Here is an 18,449-nt window from a genome sequence, read left to right as displayed (position 1 = left end):
CTTATGTGGTCCTCAGCTTGTCACAGCTGGTTCAAGGAAAATGACCGCTTTCCAGGCTTCAACTGTCTGAAAACACAATGAAGTTGCTGCCTCTGTTCTGGCCAAGCAAGCATAGCAGGTCTCATCCAAGCAGAGCAAGATACCATCATGGCCATGTGAATTTCGGAGGGGGACAACTCAGCCTACAACAAGAACACTGATTGAGACCCCAGGGGGCTCCATGATTTCATTTTCTTCATGAGAGGGAATCCAGGCATTCTAGAAAGAAAATGCTGTCTTTTGTGTGTGTGTGTGTTTGTTTATTTTTGAGAGAGAGGGAGAGAAAGCATGTGCAAGCACGAGTGGTGGAGAGGAAGAAAGAGAGGGGGTACAGAGGATCTGAAGCAGGCTCTGTGCTGACAGCAAAGAACCTGATGCGGGGCTCAAACTCATGAAGTGTGAGATCATGACCTGAGCTGAAGTCGGAAGCTCAACCTACTGATCCACCCTGGCGCCCCAAAAGTGCTGCCTTTTTTCATTCCTTCTAAGTTGTTGTATCATTAGCGCAAACACTAGAAAGAGTGAGTCATATATATGTTTGTTTAATAGACTTCAAAGAAACAGTCCCAACCATTATGTTTTCTGGTTACAGATGAAGATAATGCCCTGTTAACCCACTCTTCTAGAAGGATTTCTTTGGCCCACAGATCAATGTCTGCACCCCTATCCACCAAGACACAGTTTCTATTTTTCACCCTTTTAGCCTGAAAACATCCCTGCTCCCCCCCACCACCTCTACTTTTGGGAGACCTCCCCTTCCAGGGTGGGCCCCATCCCTCGATGGAAGTCAGCCCATGTAAGGACTGTTGACCCCCATACCCAACTGGGTTAGACCATTTCTTTGCCCCCTTTTATCTTAGCATCAGAACAGTGATTTCATCAGAAGACAGTCCTATCGTGCGCTCTGCTTTGAAAATGCTTGCAGACCTATTTGATCTTTGCGTCTGAGGCAGGGGGAAGGAAACTAACATTTATTGAGTTTGCTCCATGCTTTAAGCTTATTGTTAGTGGTTTTGCATCTGTGGTTTCTTTAATCATCACATCAACCTATGGCATGGTTGTTTATCAGGAAAACAATGTTATTATGATGTGTAATTCTGCCAACCTACCTCACACCACTAGTGTGCTGCACAGAGAAGAGGGTGGGGCAGAGACTCAGAAAGGCCTGAATGTCAGGTTGCATTGATCTACAGAGCAAAGGGCACAGAGATCTCAGGAAGAAGACAGTATTCTTGAAGGCAGGGGAAGGGTAAGTGGAGTGGAGAAATGGGGAGTGGAGAGAGAGCACGCACCGTGAGGAGTGCAACTTTGGGTGAGTTTTAGAAGTCTGTGCTTGGCAGTGCTGGTGTATTTCCCCCCCTTGCTATGCTAGAAAAGGCTCTCAGTGACATCTCTGGTGAGGTGTCAGAGAGCTGGGACTTCTTACGCTGGAATACACTATGAGCACCAATCATATTATAGGAAGGCTCAGAGCTGAGATTTGGGCCTGAGGAGTTCAGGGGTAACTGCAGGAGCAAAAAGCCCTCATCATGCAGCAGTGTGGCTCCCAAGCAGTCGTGAGGCCTGCGCTGCAGAAGCTCAGGGCTTCTCAGAATCAGAGACAGTGGGCCTTTTTCTCAAGTTGTAAAAATATCCTTCCAAACATGTTGTCTAGTGTCTATCTGATTCCCACCATATGAATATAATCTTTTAAAAACCATTTTCCTAATGGGAAACATTTATGTTGTTCCTGAGCTTTCAGTATTTTGGACAGGAACACGTCTGTGCTTACATTGTGTTCTGCTGATCCTTCCCACTCCTCCACAGTGGTTGACTCCCTGATCATTCCTATGATGGAAGTGGCCTTCCCTCCTGACTCTCTGTAGCCTCTCTGGGTCACCACTGGGGGTAGGTCCACCACCTCTACATCCTCCTCCAAGGGGCCACCACATGCATGCGAACAGAACACACTGTGGACATTGAGTAGTGGCCTGTACCTCTCAGAGAGAGTTGCTGGGACACCAAGTTACATGTGAATTCCAGATAAATAAGCAGTGGTTTTTAGTATAAATATATCCAAAATATTTCACAGGACATACTTATTCTAAAAAAATGTCCTCATTTATTTGAAATTCAAATTTAACTGGGTTTCCTGTGTTTTATTTGCTCAATCTGGCAACCCCATCTTGGAGGGCTTCTCTCTGCAGTTTTAACCAGCGGAGCCCTTTATTTCATTTCTGTGAAGAGCAGGATGTGATTGGCTTTCCCTCTGCTGAAAGTAGGGCAATGGGGTGCTGGTGCATTTCAAGAATTAAAAGGATTAATTGCTTGTGTCTTCCCCGTACTGGTCTTCTTTAGCCTCAGAATTGCTACTGTTACTTCCCTCCCTCATCCTCATGGCTCAGCGTCAGCTTTGGGCCCAGATCAGTTGTTCTCTATCCTTCAGAGGTTGGGAGCTAGTGTTTGCTTCCATCAGAGGTTTGTCCATTGACCCCTGTGGGTACATATCCCTCCCAGGCCAGAGTGAGATGGGCAAGGTGAAACACATTAACCCTCTGGCCTGGTGTACTCCATCTGGTAGGTGGAGGAGATGCAGGCCCTAGTGGTTACCAGTTGCAGGCCCTACTGAGTGAAGATCAGCCAGACTAGGACAGTCCTTTTGAAAATGGGCTCTTTAACCATCAATAGAGCACCAGGCCTTGAAGAATGGAGGAGTTAGCATAAATGAAGGAGGGAGGAGAGAGGACAGTGAGACCCACTTGGGAGCCTATCATGGCTCACTAGAAGTACAAGTGTCCAGAAGCCTCCCAAACCAGGTCAAGATGCATCAGCTCCAGATAAAGAGGGTGCAGGATCCTCCGGTTTATCCCCTCACCTCTCACAGAAGGCATACCTGTCCCAAGGATCACCTGGCCTTGTATGTGAGCAGTGTCCATATGATCATGTATTATCTGAATATCCACTCCGCATCAGTTCAAAGTTTCTTTATTGAGCATTGGCTATATGCCAAGTATAATACTAGGCACACGCTATAAGGCTGAGAAAGAGGCATGTTCTGTCTTTAAGGAATCTACATTCTCTTGTGGGACAGAGACACATAAAGAAGACATTTCAGCCCTGTGAGGTGGGTGCTACCAGAGCAATATGTGCAAAGCACTGTGGGAGCCCCAGGCAGTGGGTTATGGACATACATCTGGGCTTTCCAGACTGCCTCAGAGAGTGAGATCTCCCCTGACACAGACCCCAAGAAGCAGTCAATACCTGTCATTTCAAGCCATGAGATTGAGGGAAAATACTTTTTTCAAAAGGCCACATTTTCAAGAATAACTTAGCCCAGCTTACCCAGGGGCACCTCTTGGCCATGGAAACCCAACACAAGAAGCTGTTTATTCAAACGCTCATTACACACAAGCACCTACCACATCTCCGGGCATCCTTCCCATGCCCATCCCTTCTCTTCACCAGCAGACTCCATCTGCCAGGGCTAGTTTGGGCAAATTAATGAGCAATAAAGAATCTTATTTTCACATATTGGCTCTGCTGAGAGCTCCTAAGAACATTCAAAGTGGAGCCAAGGTGGGAGAGGAAAACATGGTTTTTTTTTTTTTTTTTTTTCATTATTTTACCTACAAGATTCATTTGAAGGGGGGAAAATAGGCCTGTTGCCCTAACTAGTTGGATGAGAACAAATTCCTCATTAATCTTAAATATGTCACCTGGAGGTGATTAAAGTAAGAATCACTAACGAGTAGTGTTCCTGGAAACAGACAAAAGCACACACAAGGAATGGGATGGGTCCCCAGTAGCTCCTCTGCAAAAACAAAGCTGCCCTCTGCAGAAACAGAGCTGCTCTCTGTGAGGAGAACAGGCTCTGGAGGGCCATGGATTAGGGGCTCCTTGCATGACAGGGTCTGATGCTGTCTGGTCAACTGGCAATTACTCTACAGTGATTAGGACTTTGCTCTGATATAGCAGAAACTGGAGATGAAATACTGCAGGCTCTTGGTATCACCTAAGTGGCCTTGGGAGGCATAGATAACAGTAAGGGGAGCATGAGCCACTTAATGATCACATACAGTCATCTATAGGCAAGTTGCAAAGCTCTTTGCCTTTATTAACTCATTTGTCTTCTTACTACCCTTGAAAGCAGGCAAGGGTATGGTGTTTTCAGGCAAAGACTGCTCGTTGGTTTTCTAGAGAAGCTTAGAAGTCCAGCCCCTGGTATCATCCTCAGATTGCTGTGTGCTTAGAGAGAGCCCTTCAGTTCCTGCAAAAGTGGTAAGAAGGGTGTGAGGAGGGAATGTCAGCAGGAGAGGGGGGCCAATGTCCAAGGAAAGTTGTGCTACTCTTTATCCAGCCCCTCTGTAGGAAGACCTCCAGTTCACCCAGGAGTCCTTGTGGGGTACATTATGGCATGCTTTCTGTTTGCTCAGTTTCCTCCTTATTTATTTGAACAGAGGAGTCAGGTAGGAGAATCATGGTGCCCTTCTTGGTGGCCCTCTAGAGCCTGCTTTCCTTGAAGAGCTAGGGAGGATGGCTCTGTTTATGCAGAGGAGCTACTAGAGACCCATCCCATTTCCTGTGTGTGCTTTTGTCTGTTCCCAGGAACACCACTAGTTAGTGGTTTTCACTTTAATTGCCTTCTCCAGGTGATATATTTAAAATTAAATATTTTTTCATGTGCTTATTTACCATCTGTATATTCTCTTCAGTAAAATGTCTGTGCATGTCTTTTGCCCATTTTATAACTGGATTGCTGAGTTTTGAAAGTTGTTATATATTCTAGATACTCATCTTTAGTCAAATTTGTGATTTGCAAATATTTCCTCTTAGTCTGCAGCTTTGTTTTTCATCCTTTGAACATGAGCTCTCACAGAGCAAAGGTATTTAATTTTGATGAGGTCCAACTTGTTGATTTTTCTTTCTGTGCATCACACTTTTTCTGTCAAGTCTAAGAACTGTTTGCATAGTTCTGGTTCCTGAAGATTTTTTTCCTACATTTTTTCCTAAAAGTTTATAGTTTTGTGTTTTACATCCATGATCCATTTTGAGTTAATTTTGTGTAAGGTAGGAGGTTTATCTCCTGGTTCTTTTTTTTTTTTTTTTAATTGCATATGTCTAATTGCTCCAACATTATTTGTTTAAATATTATTGAATTGCCTTTGCATCTTGTCAAAAATTAACTGGCGTGTTTATGAGGGTCTGTTTCTGAATTTGCTATTGTTTCATTGATCTATATGGCTAGCCCTCTGGCACTGCCATGCTATTTTGATTACTATATACACAGGCCTTAATAATGGGTAGAATGACTCCTGCCACTTTATTCTTCTTTATCTGGATTGTTTTAGCTATCCTAGGGCCTGTACTTTATCACAGAAATTTTAGAATAAGACTCTCTTAATGTTATCTCATTTATCTTGCTGGAAAACGTCACTGGGATTTTGATAACAAATGCATGATCAGTTTAGGGAGAGTTGACATCTTTGCTATGTTGAGTGTTGCAGTCCATGAATACAGTGTATTTATCCAAGTATTTAGGTCTTCTTTGATTTCTTTCATTAGTATTTCATAATTTAAATGTAATTATCCTATACATGTTTTGTTAGATTTATAAGTATTTCATTTTATTTGAAGGACTATGAGTTGTGCCTCATTTGCTTAAATTTTGGTTTCCACTTGTTCATTATCAGTATGGAGAAATGCAATTGATATTTTATGTTGATCTTATATCCTGTGTCTTTACTGAACTCACTTACTAGTTCTAGATTTTTTTTGTGTAAATTCCTTGGGGTTTTCTCACTAGACAATCATGTTTTCTGCAAATAAAGACACTTGTATTTCTTTTTTTCCACTCAGAATGCGTTTTTTTCTTTTTTTTCATTTTTGATGTTTATTTTGAGAAAGAGAGAGAGAATATGTGATGGGGGGAGGGCAGAAAGAGAGGGAGACACAGAATCTGAAGTAGCCTCCAGGCTCTGAGTTGTCAGCCCAGAGCCCGACATGGGGCTCGAACTCACAGACTGTAAAATCATGAGCTGAGTTGAAGCAGGATGCCTAACCAACTGAGCCACCCAGGTGCCCCTACCTTTTATTTCTTTTTCTTGCCTTATTGCAATGGGTAGAACTTCCAGTACTGTTTTGAGTAAGAGTGGTGAAAGAAGACATCCTTGCCTTATTCCCAACCTCAGAGAGAAAGCATTCAGCCTTTCACCATTAAGTATGATGTAAGTTCTAGGTTTTTTGTAGATGGTTCTATGAGGCTGAGGAAGTTCCCTTTTATTCCCAATATACTGGGAGTTTTTTTCATGAATGGATGTTGAGGTATGTCAAATGTTTTCCTGTGTCAATTGATATGATCATATTTTTCTTCTTTGGCCTGTTGATATGATGTATTACATTGACTGATTATCCAATATTGAAACAGCCTTGTATATGTGGAAAAAACTCCATGTGGTCATGGGAGACGTATAAATGTATATATTGCATGTATATGTGTATATACATATATATACACACACATCCTATTGGTTCTGTTTCTCTGGAGAACTCTAACATACCAGCTTACATCTGTTTAATCTCCTAAGAGAGGTCTCTATTCACCCTCAGACTCCAAAGGGCCATGAGAAGGGGTTCCAGGATCAGAGTGAACACCCCTGTTTTGAAACCCAGGCCTCCTCTGGCACACCCTTATGTTTGGTTACCCTGAAGCAAGCCTTCTCTCCTTCAGCAGCATTATTCACAGGCCTCTTATTTTGTAGGCATTTTCTCCCTAGGAAATGAGGGAGTTTTCTTTTGTAAAGCAGAGGCACTCATCTTCAGTGAGAAAGAGATTGGTATGGCCATCAGGGTTTCCTCACCTAAAAAGTACCAAAGTCAAGACAAATACCCTGAAACTTCTTTCTCTTATGTTGAGAATGGCAGAAAGACCAAAGAGCATGGGAAACACTTACGGGGAATGTGCTGGTCTGATGCTACAGAACATGATAGAATGATTGAGAATGTGAACCTTGATGTCACTGGGCTGGATATGGGGAGTAAAGGCATAGGGTTGGCTGTGCTGAGCATGGTACCCCTCTTAACAAGCAATCTAGATGGAGATGTGGGTTAGATTTGATGAAAGCTTGTCTGCAAAAATGTTTCCATAAGAAATCCCAGTAAGCCTTCACATATAACATTTCCAGAGAAGTCAGACTTTGATTTAAGCTTAAAGACAAAGACCCTGGATTTCCGTAATATTCTATTTTAGAAATAGACTAGATCACCATCATGCTAGGAAGTGAAACCCATCTTTTCCAGCTCAGGTTGTCTGCATGAGTGGCCTTTTTGGTCCTCTGAAAAAAAGAATTTCTTAGCACCAGATCAAAGCCACTGAAGGAAATAACATATTGGTTGGGGGTGGTGGTGTTCCCTTTCTGTCTAAAGGTAATTTCTTAGAATCATAGAATCTCAAATTTGGAAGTTACTTTCAAGACCATCTAGTCTAGTTGTTCTATACTCCAGCCGTACTTTAGGACCATTTGAGGGAACCAGTGAAAAATATCAATGTCTGTTCCCCACCCCAGGAATTGTTTTGAAATGACCACAGTTGGGGCCTGTACACCTATGTTTGAAAAGCTCCCCAGGTGATTTTAATAGACAGCCATGATTGAAAAGCACTGGTGCAGTCCAACCTTTCCCCTTGCCATGGTGTGCCTTAAGAGATTCAGATTATAGAATTTCTGAGCTTGTTGCCTAGCATATAGGAATACATCCTCTCCCAGGAAACTCACTAGTCCCCAAGGTAGCCATGTTCTATTTTTGGTTGCCTTCTGTAGGTTGAGTTGTACTTGTGTCCCTGTAGCTATCTCTTCTACTCTGCTACTTTCTGGGGTCCTGCAGAACAATCTCTGTTCTCTTCCTCAGGCCAGTTCCTCAAATATTAAAACACTGTGCATCCAGAGCCTTCTCCCTGCAGCAGTCCTCCAGATGGCATACGAATTCAGGGCCTGGTGGGCTTCAGTTCATCAGTATCCTTCTCATAGATCTCTCTTGGTAGTGATTTATTTGGAGGCTTAGAACTTCTGGCCAGAGGTTCATGCCTTGGCCCTGTGAATCACTGAATGTATCCCTGGCAAAGCAAATGCTCCCTCTGAGCCTTCATTTCCTTGTCTGTAAAAGAAAGTGATTGGAATATAGATGAATCCCCAGCTAGTGCCATGAGTTTCTAACTAGCTGTCTGTAGTCAGTGCTCAGGATTATGAAGAGAAAAATAAAGCCAGTAAATAATAAATAATAGTATTATCTTATATGTATGCTATGCTTTGTATTTTTCACAAACATTTTATCATTCTATACTTTCACTTTCCTTAGGAAGTGGGTACAGTGTGACTATCCCCAGTGCAGATCCAGGGAGCTCATGTGAACTGCTTTAGGTTACCCAGTTAATCATGGGCACAACAGAAAGGGCAGTATTAATCACTCTTTACTGTTAGTTCTTTATTCTCTGATTGAACACCTAAATCACATAGTTCTTAAAAGAACTGGTAGTATCTTCTACGCCTCCAAGATCCAGGAGAATTCTGGGGTCGTGGGCCCTGTATTAATATTAGTTAAATTAACCAGTTTTTTTTGTTTGTTGTTTAACCCTCCCCCAACCCACCTCCTCTCTGGCAACCACCATATTGTTCTCTGTATTTAAGAGTGTTTTTGTTTATCTCTTTTTTTTGTTTGTTTGTTCATTTGTTTCTTAAATTCAACATATGAGTGAATACGTCATACGTCTTTTCTCTGTCTGACTTAACATCATACCCTCTAGGTTCATCCATGTTGTGTATGGCAAGATATTCATTTTTTTAAGGCTGAGTAATATTTCATAGTGTGTGTGTGTGTGTGTGTGTGTAGCACATCTTCTTTATCCATTCATCTATGGATGGACACTTGGGCTGCTTCTGTATCTTGGCTATTGTAAATAATGTTGCAGTAAACATAGGGGTGTGTGTATCTTTTCAAATTAGTGTTTGTTACTGTTTTGGGGTTTTTTTTGGGGGGTGGGTAAATACCTAGTATTGGAATTACTGGATCATATGGTAATCCTGTTTTTAAGTTTTTGAGGAACTTCCATACTGTTTTCCACGTGGCCACACCAGTTTGCATTCCCACCAACAGTGCATGATGATTCCTTTTTCTCCATATCCTTGTCAACACTTGTTATTTCCTGTGTTTTTGATTTTAGCCATTCTGACAGGTAGAATGTGATACTTCATTGTAGTTTTGATTTGCATTTCCCTGATGATTAGCGACGTTGATCATCTTTTCATGTCTGTTGGCTATCTGTGTGTGTCGTCTTTGGGAAAATGTCAATTCATGTCTTCTGCCTCTTTTTAATTCGATTATTTGTTGTTGTGTTTGGTGTTGAGTTGCATAAATTCTTTATATATTTTGGAGATTTACCTCTTATTGAATGTATCTTTTGCAGGTATCTTCTCCCATTCAGTAGGTTGCCTTTTTGTTTTGTTGATGGTTTCCTTTGTTATGCAAGAGCTTTTCACTTTGGTATAGTCCAGATAGTTTAATTTTGCTTTTGTTTCTCTTACCTGGAGAGATGTATCTAGAAAAATGTTTCTATAGCCAGTGTCAAAGAAATTATTGCCTATGTGTTCTTCTAGGAGTTTTATGATTTCGTGTCTCACGTTTAGGTCTTTAATTCATTTTGAATTTATTTTTGTGAATGGTATAAGAAAGTGGTCCAATTTTATTCTTTTGCATGTAGCTGTCCAGTTTTCCCAGTAGCATTTGTTGAAGAGAATGTCTTTTCCCCATTGTATATTCTTACTTCCTTTGTCATACATGAATTAACCATATAATCATGGGTTTATTTCTGGGTTTTCTGTTTTGTTCTATAGATCTATGTGCCTATTTTTGTGCCAGTACCCATACTGTTTTGATCACTACAGCTTTCTAGTATATCTTGAAATCTGGGATTATGAAACTTCCAGGTTTATTCTTCTTTCTCAAGATTGCTTTGTCTATTTGGGGTCTTTTGTGGTTCCATACAAATTTTATGATTTTTCTAGTTCTGTGAAAAATATTGTTGGTATTTTGATAGAGATTGCATTAAATCTGTAGATTGGTTTGGGTAATATGGACATTTTAACAATATTTGTTCTTCCATTCCATGAGCATGGAGTATCTTTCCATTTGTTTGTGTCACTTCAATTTTTTTCATCAATGTTTTATAGTTTTCAGAGTACAGGTCTTTCACCTCCTTGGTTAAGTTTATTCCTAGGTATTTTATTCTTTTTTGTGCAATTGAAATTGGGATAGTTTTCTTAATTTCACTTTCTGCTACTTCATTATAAGTGAATAGAAGTGCAACAGATTTCTGTGTATTAATTTTGCATCCCGTGACTTTACTGAATTTATTTATCAGTTCTAGTTGTTTTTTGGTGGAGTCTTTAGAAATTTCTCTATGTAGTATTTTGTCATCTGGAAATAGTGAAAGTTGTACTTCTTCCTTACCAATTTGGTAAGGATGCCTCTTAGCTAGAACTTCCAGTTCTATATTGAATAAAAGTGGCAAGAGTGGACATCCTTGTGTTGTTCCTGATCTTAGAGGAAACATTCTTAGTTTTTCACCATTGAGTATGATGTTAGCTGTGGGTTTTTCATATATGGTCTTTATCATGTTGAGGTAGGTTTCCTATAAACCTACTTTGTTGAGAGTTTTTATCATGAATGGATATTGTACTTTGTCATTTGATTTTTCTGCATCTATTGAGATGATTATGTGGTTTTTATCCTTTCTCTTGTTTGTGGCTGTATCACATTGATTTGTGAATATTGAACCATGCTTGCATCTCTGGAATAAATCCCACTTGATCATGGTGAATTATTTTTTAAATATATTGTTGCATTTTGGTGTGCTAATATTGAGGAGTTTTGTATCTATGTTCATCAGAGATAGGTGGTTTCTAGTTTTCTTTTTCTTGTTGTTGGGTCTTTGGCCTTGGTATGAGAGTAATTCTGGCCTCATATAGAATGCATGTGGAAGCTTTCCTACCTATTCTGTTTTTTGGAATAGTTTCAGAAGAAACTATTTGGTAGAATTCACCTGTGAAGCCATTTAGTCCTGGAATTTTGTTTGTTGGGAGTTTTTTTGTTACTGATTCAATTTTATTGCTGGTAATCGGTCTGTTCAAATTTTCTATATCGTTCTGATTCAGTTTTGGAAGGTTATGTGTTTCCAGGAATTTATCCATTTTTTCTGCATTGTGCAGTTTGTTGGCATATAATTTTTCATAGTATGAATTAACCAGTTCTTGCTGAAAGATTTGGATGTCTGTCATCATAAGGAATTCCAGTGGTTACAGAGCGATCTGTCTCCAGGGATGGGAACAAGCTCCATTTCTCCACTGGGTGGGGGACAGGTGGGGTGTTCAGGCCCAGCTGCCTATGAATCACTCAGGGTGCTTTCAGAAATACGAATGCCCAGGCCCTTTCCCAGACCAACTGAATAGGAATCACTGCATGTGGGGGCAGGCAGTACATGTTCTTAAACTACACCAGATGATTCTAAGATTGGGGCTGAAACTGTGGTTTTCAGCTTGCTTGGGTATCAGAATCATGTGGAAGGGCTTGTTAAAACCCAGATTGTTGGGTACCACCCCCAGAGTTTCTAGTTCATTAGGTTGGGACGGGGCCTGAGAATTTGCTTTTCTATCAAGTTCCCAGGTGATACTGATACTGCTGCTCCAGAGACTACACTTTGAGAACTACTCAGATAAAGGATTATGTAAATAGTGAGGGTTTACTTGTCAGCTCAGGAGATGACAGCCACATCCTCTGTTTGGTATCCAGAGGTTACAGCAGTGAAGGCAGTATGTGCCAGTCACAGAACAGTGCATTTTACAAGCACCAACTTATTTAATCTTGATGCCCCCACTCTGAGGTTTTAAGATTTCCATGTCATAGATAAGGAAACTGGGACAAAGATAGGTTAAGTAACCCGCCTACCTCACTTATTTAGTGGCCTAATTCAAATTCAGACCTAAGGCCATATGGGACAGACTCCTAAATTCACACCCTCAACCACGTTTTCTAGAGAGGAGATCCAGATGCTCTGTGGTTACTTGGTGTCACCCAGCACGTTAAAGATGGAGCTGGAACCTGGATTCAGGTCTACTGGCTCTTAAGCCAACTGTCCTTCCATTCTGCATAACTTCCCATCTCACATGACTAATAGGTTAAGGTTAGGATTCGGGCTACTGGTTATATACAGTTAATTAAAAATGATAATATCTAGTCCCTCAGAATTAAAAATATATCAAAGCACAAGGAACACTGATGTCCTCTCCCACCTACCCATTTATTCCATCTTCCTACAGCCCCCAGCAGTAATCCTATGGGATGCCTTGGGCATGAACCAGAACCATGAGAGCTACTCAGAGCCATGTGGCACCCACCAGCAAGGTGCACTCACTGCTGGCACAAGAAGCTTTAATTCCTGTGCTGATTTGTTTGCTGATTCAGCAAGGATTCGTTGAGTGCTTACTCTGTCCCAGGCACTCTTCTAACTCTGGAGCACACGGTGAAGAAGACAGGCAAGGCCTTTGCCTCAGAGAGAGAAAGGAAGAAATAAAATCATTTTAGGTGGTGATTTTGAAGGCTTCATGAAGAAGATTTTAAATGGTGATTAACCGCAGAGTGTAATTTAAATTGAGAGGTCAGGGAAGAACTCTCTGAAGAGAAACAGTTGAACTGAAACCGGAACAGCAAAAGGAATCAGCTATTTGTAGAGGGAGGGGAAGAGAGATATGGACAGAGTGAACAACCAGGGAAGAGCCTTGAGGCAGGAGCAAGCCTGGGATTTCCCAGGCAAGTGTGGAAGCCAGTGTGGCTGGAGAAGAGGCGGTGGGGAGAGGGCAGTGTGGACACAAAGTGTTAACTTATCCTCTGCGTGACAGGCGGGGGTGAGTAGACAAAAGCAGGATGTGATATGGCCAAGTGGCTGGTAAGGAGTGGACGTGGGGGCCAAAGTGGAGGCTCATGGAGCTGTGGATGATTAAGATGCTTGCAGACTTAGGCTGGGACACAGGCTCCTCTGTAGAAGTACCTGTCTCTTCACGGGCATGATGCCAGGTCCTCTCACTTCTCTCTCACAAACAGCATCTTTGCAGCCCTTGGGGAAGTGTCACTTCCTTTCTGGCAGTTCTGAAATGAGCTTGTTTGCCACTCAGCAATTCTCTGATTTATGAACTTTCTAGCCCTGCATCTTGGCAAAGGTGCATGATTTTAGAGGAAGCTTCTACTGAAATGAAGAGCGAGGTGGGGGGACTTGGAAATTGAGTCTGGCAATGTGGGCCCTATCCCTGCCATACGCAGAGTCCCTCACTTGACACACCTCCAGTTGTTGTTGGCTGTGGGCAGGTGCTGGCTTATCCTTGGTGGCCCTAGGCCACCCCTCACTGCTCTCCAGGCCCACCCAGTGCTGCCCCCACAGTGGAGCCCAGAGCCTTACAGAGGCAGTTTATGGTCTTACCTCCACTCTTTCAAGCTGATGAGTTTTAGGAAAATTACTTCATTTCTCTGAGTCCCAGCCCTCTCTCACAGGATGGGATATTAAGAGGAATATTCCATGAATGCACGTCAGGGGTGGCACTGGGTAGTTCTGTGTAGAATTATTATTGTTATCCTTTTGGTCAGTAACTCTACTGAGTATGGTCAGACCCATGTTACAAATCACCTTGTAGGATTAGATCCAGTAGTACTGTATATCTCCTCCTTACCCCAGCCGCCTCTCTCAGAAGCATTTAATAAAGAGAGCAGCTATTAGTTGTGTAATAATAACCAATAGCTATCAAGCAGTGATGTCCCTGTTCATGCTGGAAGCACTTTACACACCTTGTATCATTGACTCTTCACACTGTGTTATGGAATCTTCCTAACAGCCCTGTTAACCTTATTCTATAAATGAGGAGACTGAGGCCTGGAGACAATCCGACTTGTCCAAGGTCACCCAGCTAGAAAGTGGCTTGAGTGTGAGGTCATCAGTTCTAGGATTCTGGGCAGGACAGCTAAGTTCTCAGAGCCCCAGGCTCTTTATGCAAGACTTCACAATGTTGTGATATGCACTGAATAATTTAACGCATTCCACAGCTGCACAGAAGTAGAAGACATCACTATTCCTGGCGCATTTCCAGGATCAGCTCAGCTTTCATTCCTCAGTGCCCCTTTGCCTTGATCAATTCATCAGACATGCATTGCCAGGGCCTACTAAATGAGACAGAGGTCAGGACACTTACATAAGTCATAAATCCAACAGCTTCTGTCAGTGGGAGAGACTGGAGCCAATGCTATGTGAAGATCAGAGAACTTTCTAGAAAGGTTTCTATAGGCCCAGCAGGTTCAGGACACAGTGGACCCTGGCTGTTGGTCTGGTTCGCCTAAAACCCCCATGCCTGGCTTTTCCACCCCAAGGCTCTTTAAGGCAATGGCTTTTCACCTTTTGGGGAAACATGTGCCCCGATGCACTGACTCCCTAGAACAATGCACAATTTCAGGACTTCCAATTGCCCCAAAGCCTCATGATAACCCAGGTAGATGTGGAGCTTTAAAGGGAAGCATGGGAACTCTGACCCCTGACTGGGGCTAAGGGGAAGGCTGCCCTAGGCATCCTGAATTTTATGGCCTGCCCTTGCAGAATGAGATTCACACTGGGCAGGCATGTCTCAAAGTCATCTTTCCCCTAATTTCACTTCTTTAAGTGGTTGGTGTTAGCTTAGCCAGAGAACACTTCACATTCAGCATAATCATGAAGCAGCCTCTGAAGGTCTGTGCCTCAGCAGCCTTCCTCTCTCTCTAGCTCCTTGTGGGCTCTGGCCATCCCTGGCCTCTTAACCTCCTATATACTGTGAATGCCCCAGGTTTCACTGTGAGCCTGTGCTGGGGCCTGGGGGTGGTGCAGTTCAGCACGCCCTTCCACAAGCCCTCTGTCCCTTCACAATAAAGCCTGGCCTTGCTAGACAAGGCTCAAGCAAGCCTTCTTGCTTGCTCCTCCTCCCTGACCTGGAGGCAATTTTCTATAATACTTTACAGGACTGTGCTTCCTCCAATTTCCACCTGAGAGCCCATAACAATGTGGACCCCACAGGGTGTGGGGGTGTAGACCAAAACAGCCCAGAGCCTCAGAGCTCTCTGAAGGCCCTCTTTTACATTTGGAAGTGATTCAGTATTTTGCATCATTCTATACTATTTACAAATTCACTTAAACATTTTTTAAAGTTTTCCATCGTTTACCATCAAGTAGAATTGATGGTCCAGGCTACTGTGCCATGTATTGCCTGTGGGCTGTTTTGTGCTTCTGCCTGGCACCCTGGCTTCCCCAAAGTACCAGTGCTCAGTTAGTGGGAGCTTCGGGCTTGCAGCTCATCATTCATCCGTTTGTACAGACTGCACATCCATGTGGGTGATGGTGTAGAACGCGAGTTCTTGAGCTGTGAGTCAGGTGGACTTGAGTTCAAATCTCTCCTCACTAGCTGTATGACTTTGGGCAAGTGACTCACCCTCTCGAGTTTTGGTGCACTTTCTGTGACCTGTCACACTGGACTTTTGTGGGAATTAAATGAAATGATACCTGTAAAGCATTTAGTACTTTTTAGTACAATGCCCCATACAATACTGTTTTGTGTCCAGTATTATAGTACAAGGTGGCATCTTATGTGGACTTGTTCACTGAAGTGTTAATCAAAAATGTTAAGTGGGGAATTGCAAGCAGTGATAAAATATGAAACTCATTTCATGTAAAGCACGTCAATGTGCACTAATTTGCCTGTCTTTTGATGTAGGGTCAAGGCCCTGGCCTCGTGTCTTGTCCTTTTGACTGGAACTTCATATTCTCTCCCTTCTATAAATCAGAAGTATAATAAATAGGCTGTCCTTTTCAGTTTGGGTTCTAAAAATGGAGCAAAGATTTATAGGCATATAAGAAGCAAATAAAGTGCAGAATCCTTTGAATACTTAATTTTTTCCCAATCATGTGTGCTTGTCTTGCCTGCACTTATTTCAATACCATTGTTTTTTAGAAATTTGCCTTTCTTGCGTCAACAACAAAGCTCTTGATTTTCATACTCATGTTTCATTAATTTGTAAGTACTGCCAGAAATTATGTAAATGCGATAGCAAGTACATCCAGCCAGAATGGGATTGGGAAGAATCCCTGTGGCTCTGGACGAAGAGGACTACCACTGGTAGGAACAGAAAGGAGTAGTCTGGAAACCTCCACTCCCTACCATTGTGTGACTGACACTGAACCCAGGGTGTGAGCACAAATGGAGGCCCACATGCCATACTGCTAAACGTTTAAAAGTTACAAATCAAGCTAACTCTAACATAGAACATAGTCGTTCTGTCCTGACAAACCCAAAGGACAAGTTTTAGTATCAAATCCTGGAACACTGTACCCAGAGAGGGCCAGTTTGAGGTCCCCATTCCCCATTTGCTGGTTTTATCTTCCCACCCCTGCTTCTTACATGCCAAGGCAGCCTGGCACTGATGGCGCTAAGCTCCATCTATGCTCTCTGCAATGAATCACCCCTTGGCCACCCTCAGGAGGCCTGGTCCACCCTCAAGAAGAAAACCCAAAGAAGAGGCTCCATCTGTAGACAGAAGAGTCTTAAGGGCCCTATGGACAGGTAGTGTTGGGTCCCAGGTACACTGAGCATGGTGTAGACTCAGGGTTTGCAAAATTTTCTGTAAATGGGCACATAGTAAATATTTTGGGCTTTGTGGGCCATGCAGTCTCTATCATTACTACTTACATCTGCCTTTGTGGGTGAGAACAGCCACAGCTACTATGTTGATGAAAGAACATGACTATTTTCCAATAAAACGTTACCTCTGGACACTGAAATTTGAATCTTATGTGATTTTATGTTATTCTTTTGGTTATTTTCCAACCATTTAAAAATATGAAAACCATTCTTAGCTCATGAATTGTATGAAAACAAGTGACTTGGTCCACAGTTGTAGTTTGCAAACCATTGTTTTCAGAGAGTCTTTTAGAGAGCATTGTTTTTTAGAGAAGTGAGGTGTGGTCTCCAAGTTGACATATCCTATTGAGCCCCAGGCATCTTACTTGTGGGATGCAGAGTAGGGCCCTCAAGGGCCTCCTGCTGAGGGCAGGAGCCCCTCTTATCCTGGACCCCTCTTATCCAGGTATCCAGGTGGTAATAAGCAGCCTGCCAGGTATGAGCAGGCACAGGTTAATGAGCTAAGTTGTTTAAGGGAAGCTTCCACAGTCAACAAGAGTTATTTTGATCCCAATTTGGACCAGGCCTCTTCAGTGGCATCATCTTGAACCTCACACCGTCCCTCACTACTTACCCTTTGCCCTCTCTGATCTGCTGTATTTTCAGTATTCGAAGCCTCTTTAGGGATGTGAAAAGTGTGGAGGGTCTCTTTCTTTCTGACAAATATAGCCACATTTCATAAACTACCTAATTTCTAAAAAAATCACTGTGGTGCCAACAGCAGAACTGGACACTCCCCCCAAGCTCCCACCCCCTCCCAGGGGACAGCTCCAACCAGTAACTATCACAAAAGCCAGACCCAGTCTTGAGGGCATTGCACACCATCCATGTACTCCCTTCTTCCTCCTCAGGCGATGCAGCTGACGGGCCGTCTAAGGAAAGAGCATTACTTTTCATTTCACTTCAGTGACTGGATTTAGGCTGTTGTCTCAAACGCTCGTTGATGTGGTTGCTGGATAATCTATTTTCCGTTTGCTCACTTACAAGCAATTTCTAAGGCTCTTGTGGAAATCATTGTTAGTCATCCCTATATTTAGCCTTGAGCTGAATCAATTTGATGGCTTCAAAGCAGAGAGAGAGAGAAAGAAAGAGAGAGAGAGGGAGAAACAGAATAGAAAGTTGGGGGGGATGTTTTGATAAGGATGCACTTTTCCATAGTTTTCTCTTTAAAACATAGCAATGCAAACTCCAGAGGTGGATATGATTTTTGATAACAGATGCAAAGAAAATTATTTAAAATCACATTTTATGTCGAACTGACCGTGCACTGATGAGCTACTTCCCCCATGATTTGACTCAAATTACCATGGGAACAGCCTGCATCTTCAGAGAGGTGCTTCAGGAAAAATGCATCTGCAGCCTGTAGCTTCTGCCCAGCCCTGCCTTCCCCTGAGGACTGAGCCCATTTGCATAGTTATTCATCCAGGATCTTCCCTGGCCCTCAAGACCAGCCTTTTATTTCTAAGGGTTAGGACACTTTGGGGGCCCTTGGATAGTTTGTAGGGGAGGGTCATTTGGTGCAGGATCCTTAGGTCAGCAACTGCAGCACCAGCTGAGCTCATAGTAGAAGATATCATCTGATTCTAGTCCTTCTCTTCCTTTCTCACCTAAGAGTTCAGAACCCCACCTGGCAAATATGTTCAAAAT

Source organism: Panthera tigris, chromosome A3 (assembly GCF_018350195.1).
Source record: "Panthera tigris isolate Pti1 chromosome A3, P.tigris_Pti1_mat1.1, whole genome shotgun sequence".
In the NCBI taxonomy this organism is placed as follows: domain Eukaryota; kingdom Metazoa; phylum Chordata; class Mammalia; order Carnivora; family Felidae; genus Panthera; species Panthera tigris.
This window is presented reverse-complemented; position numbering follows the sequence as displayed.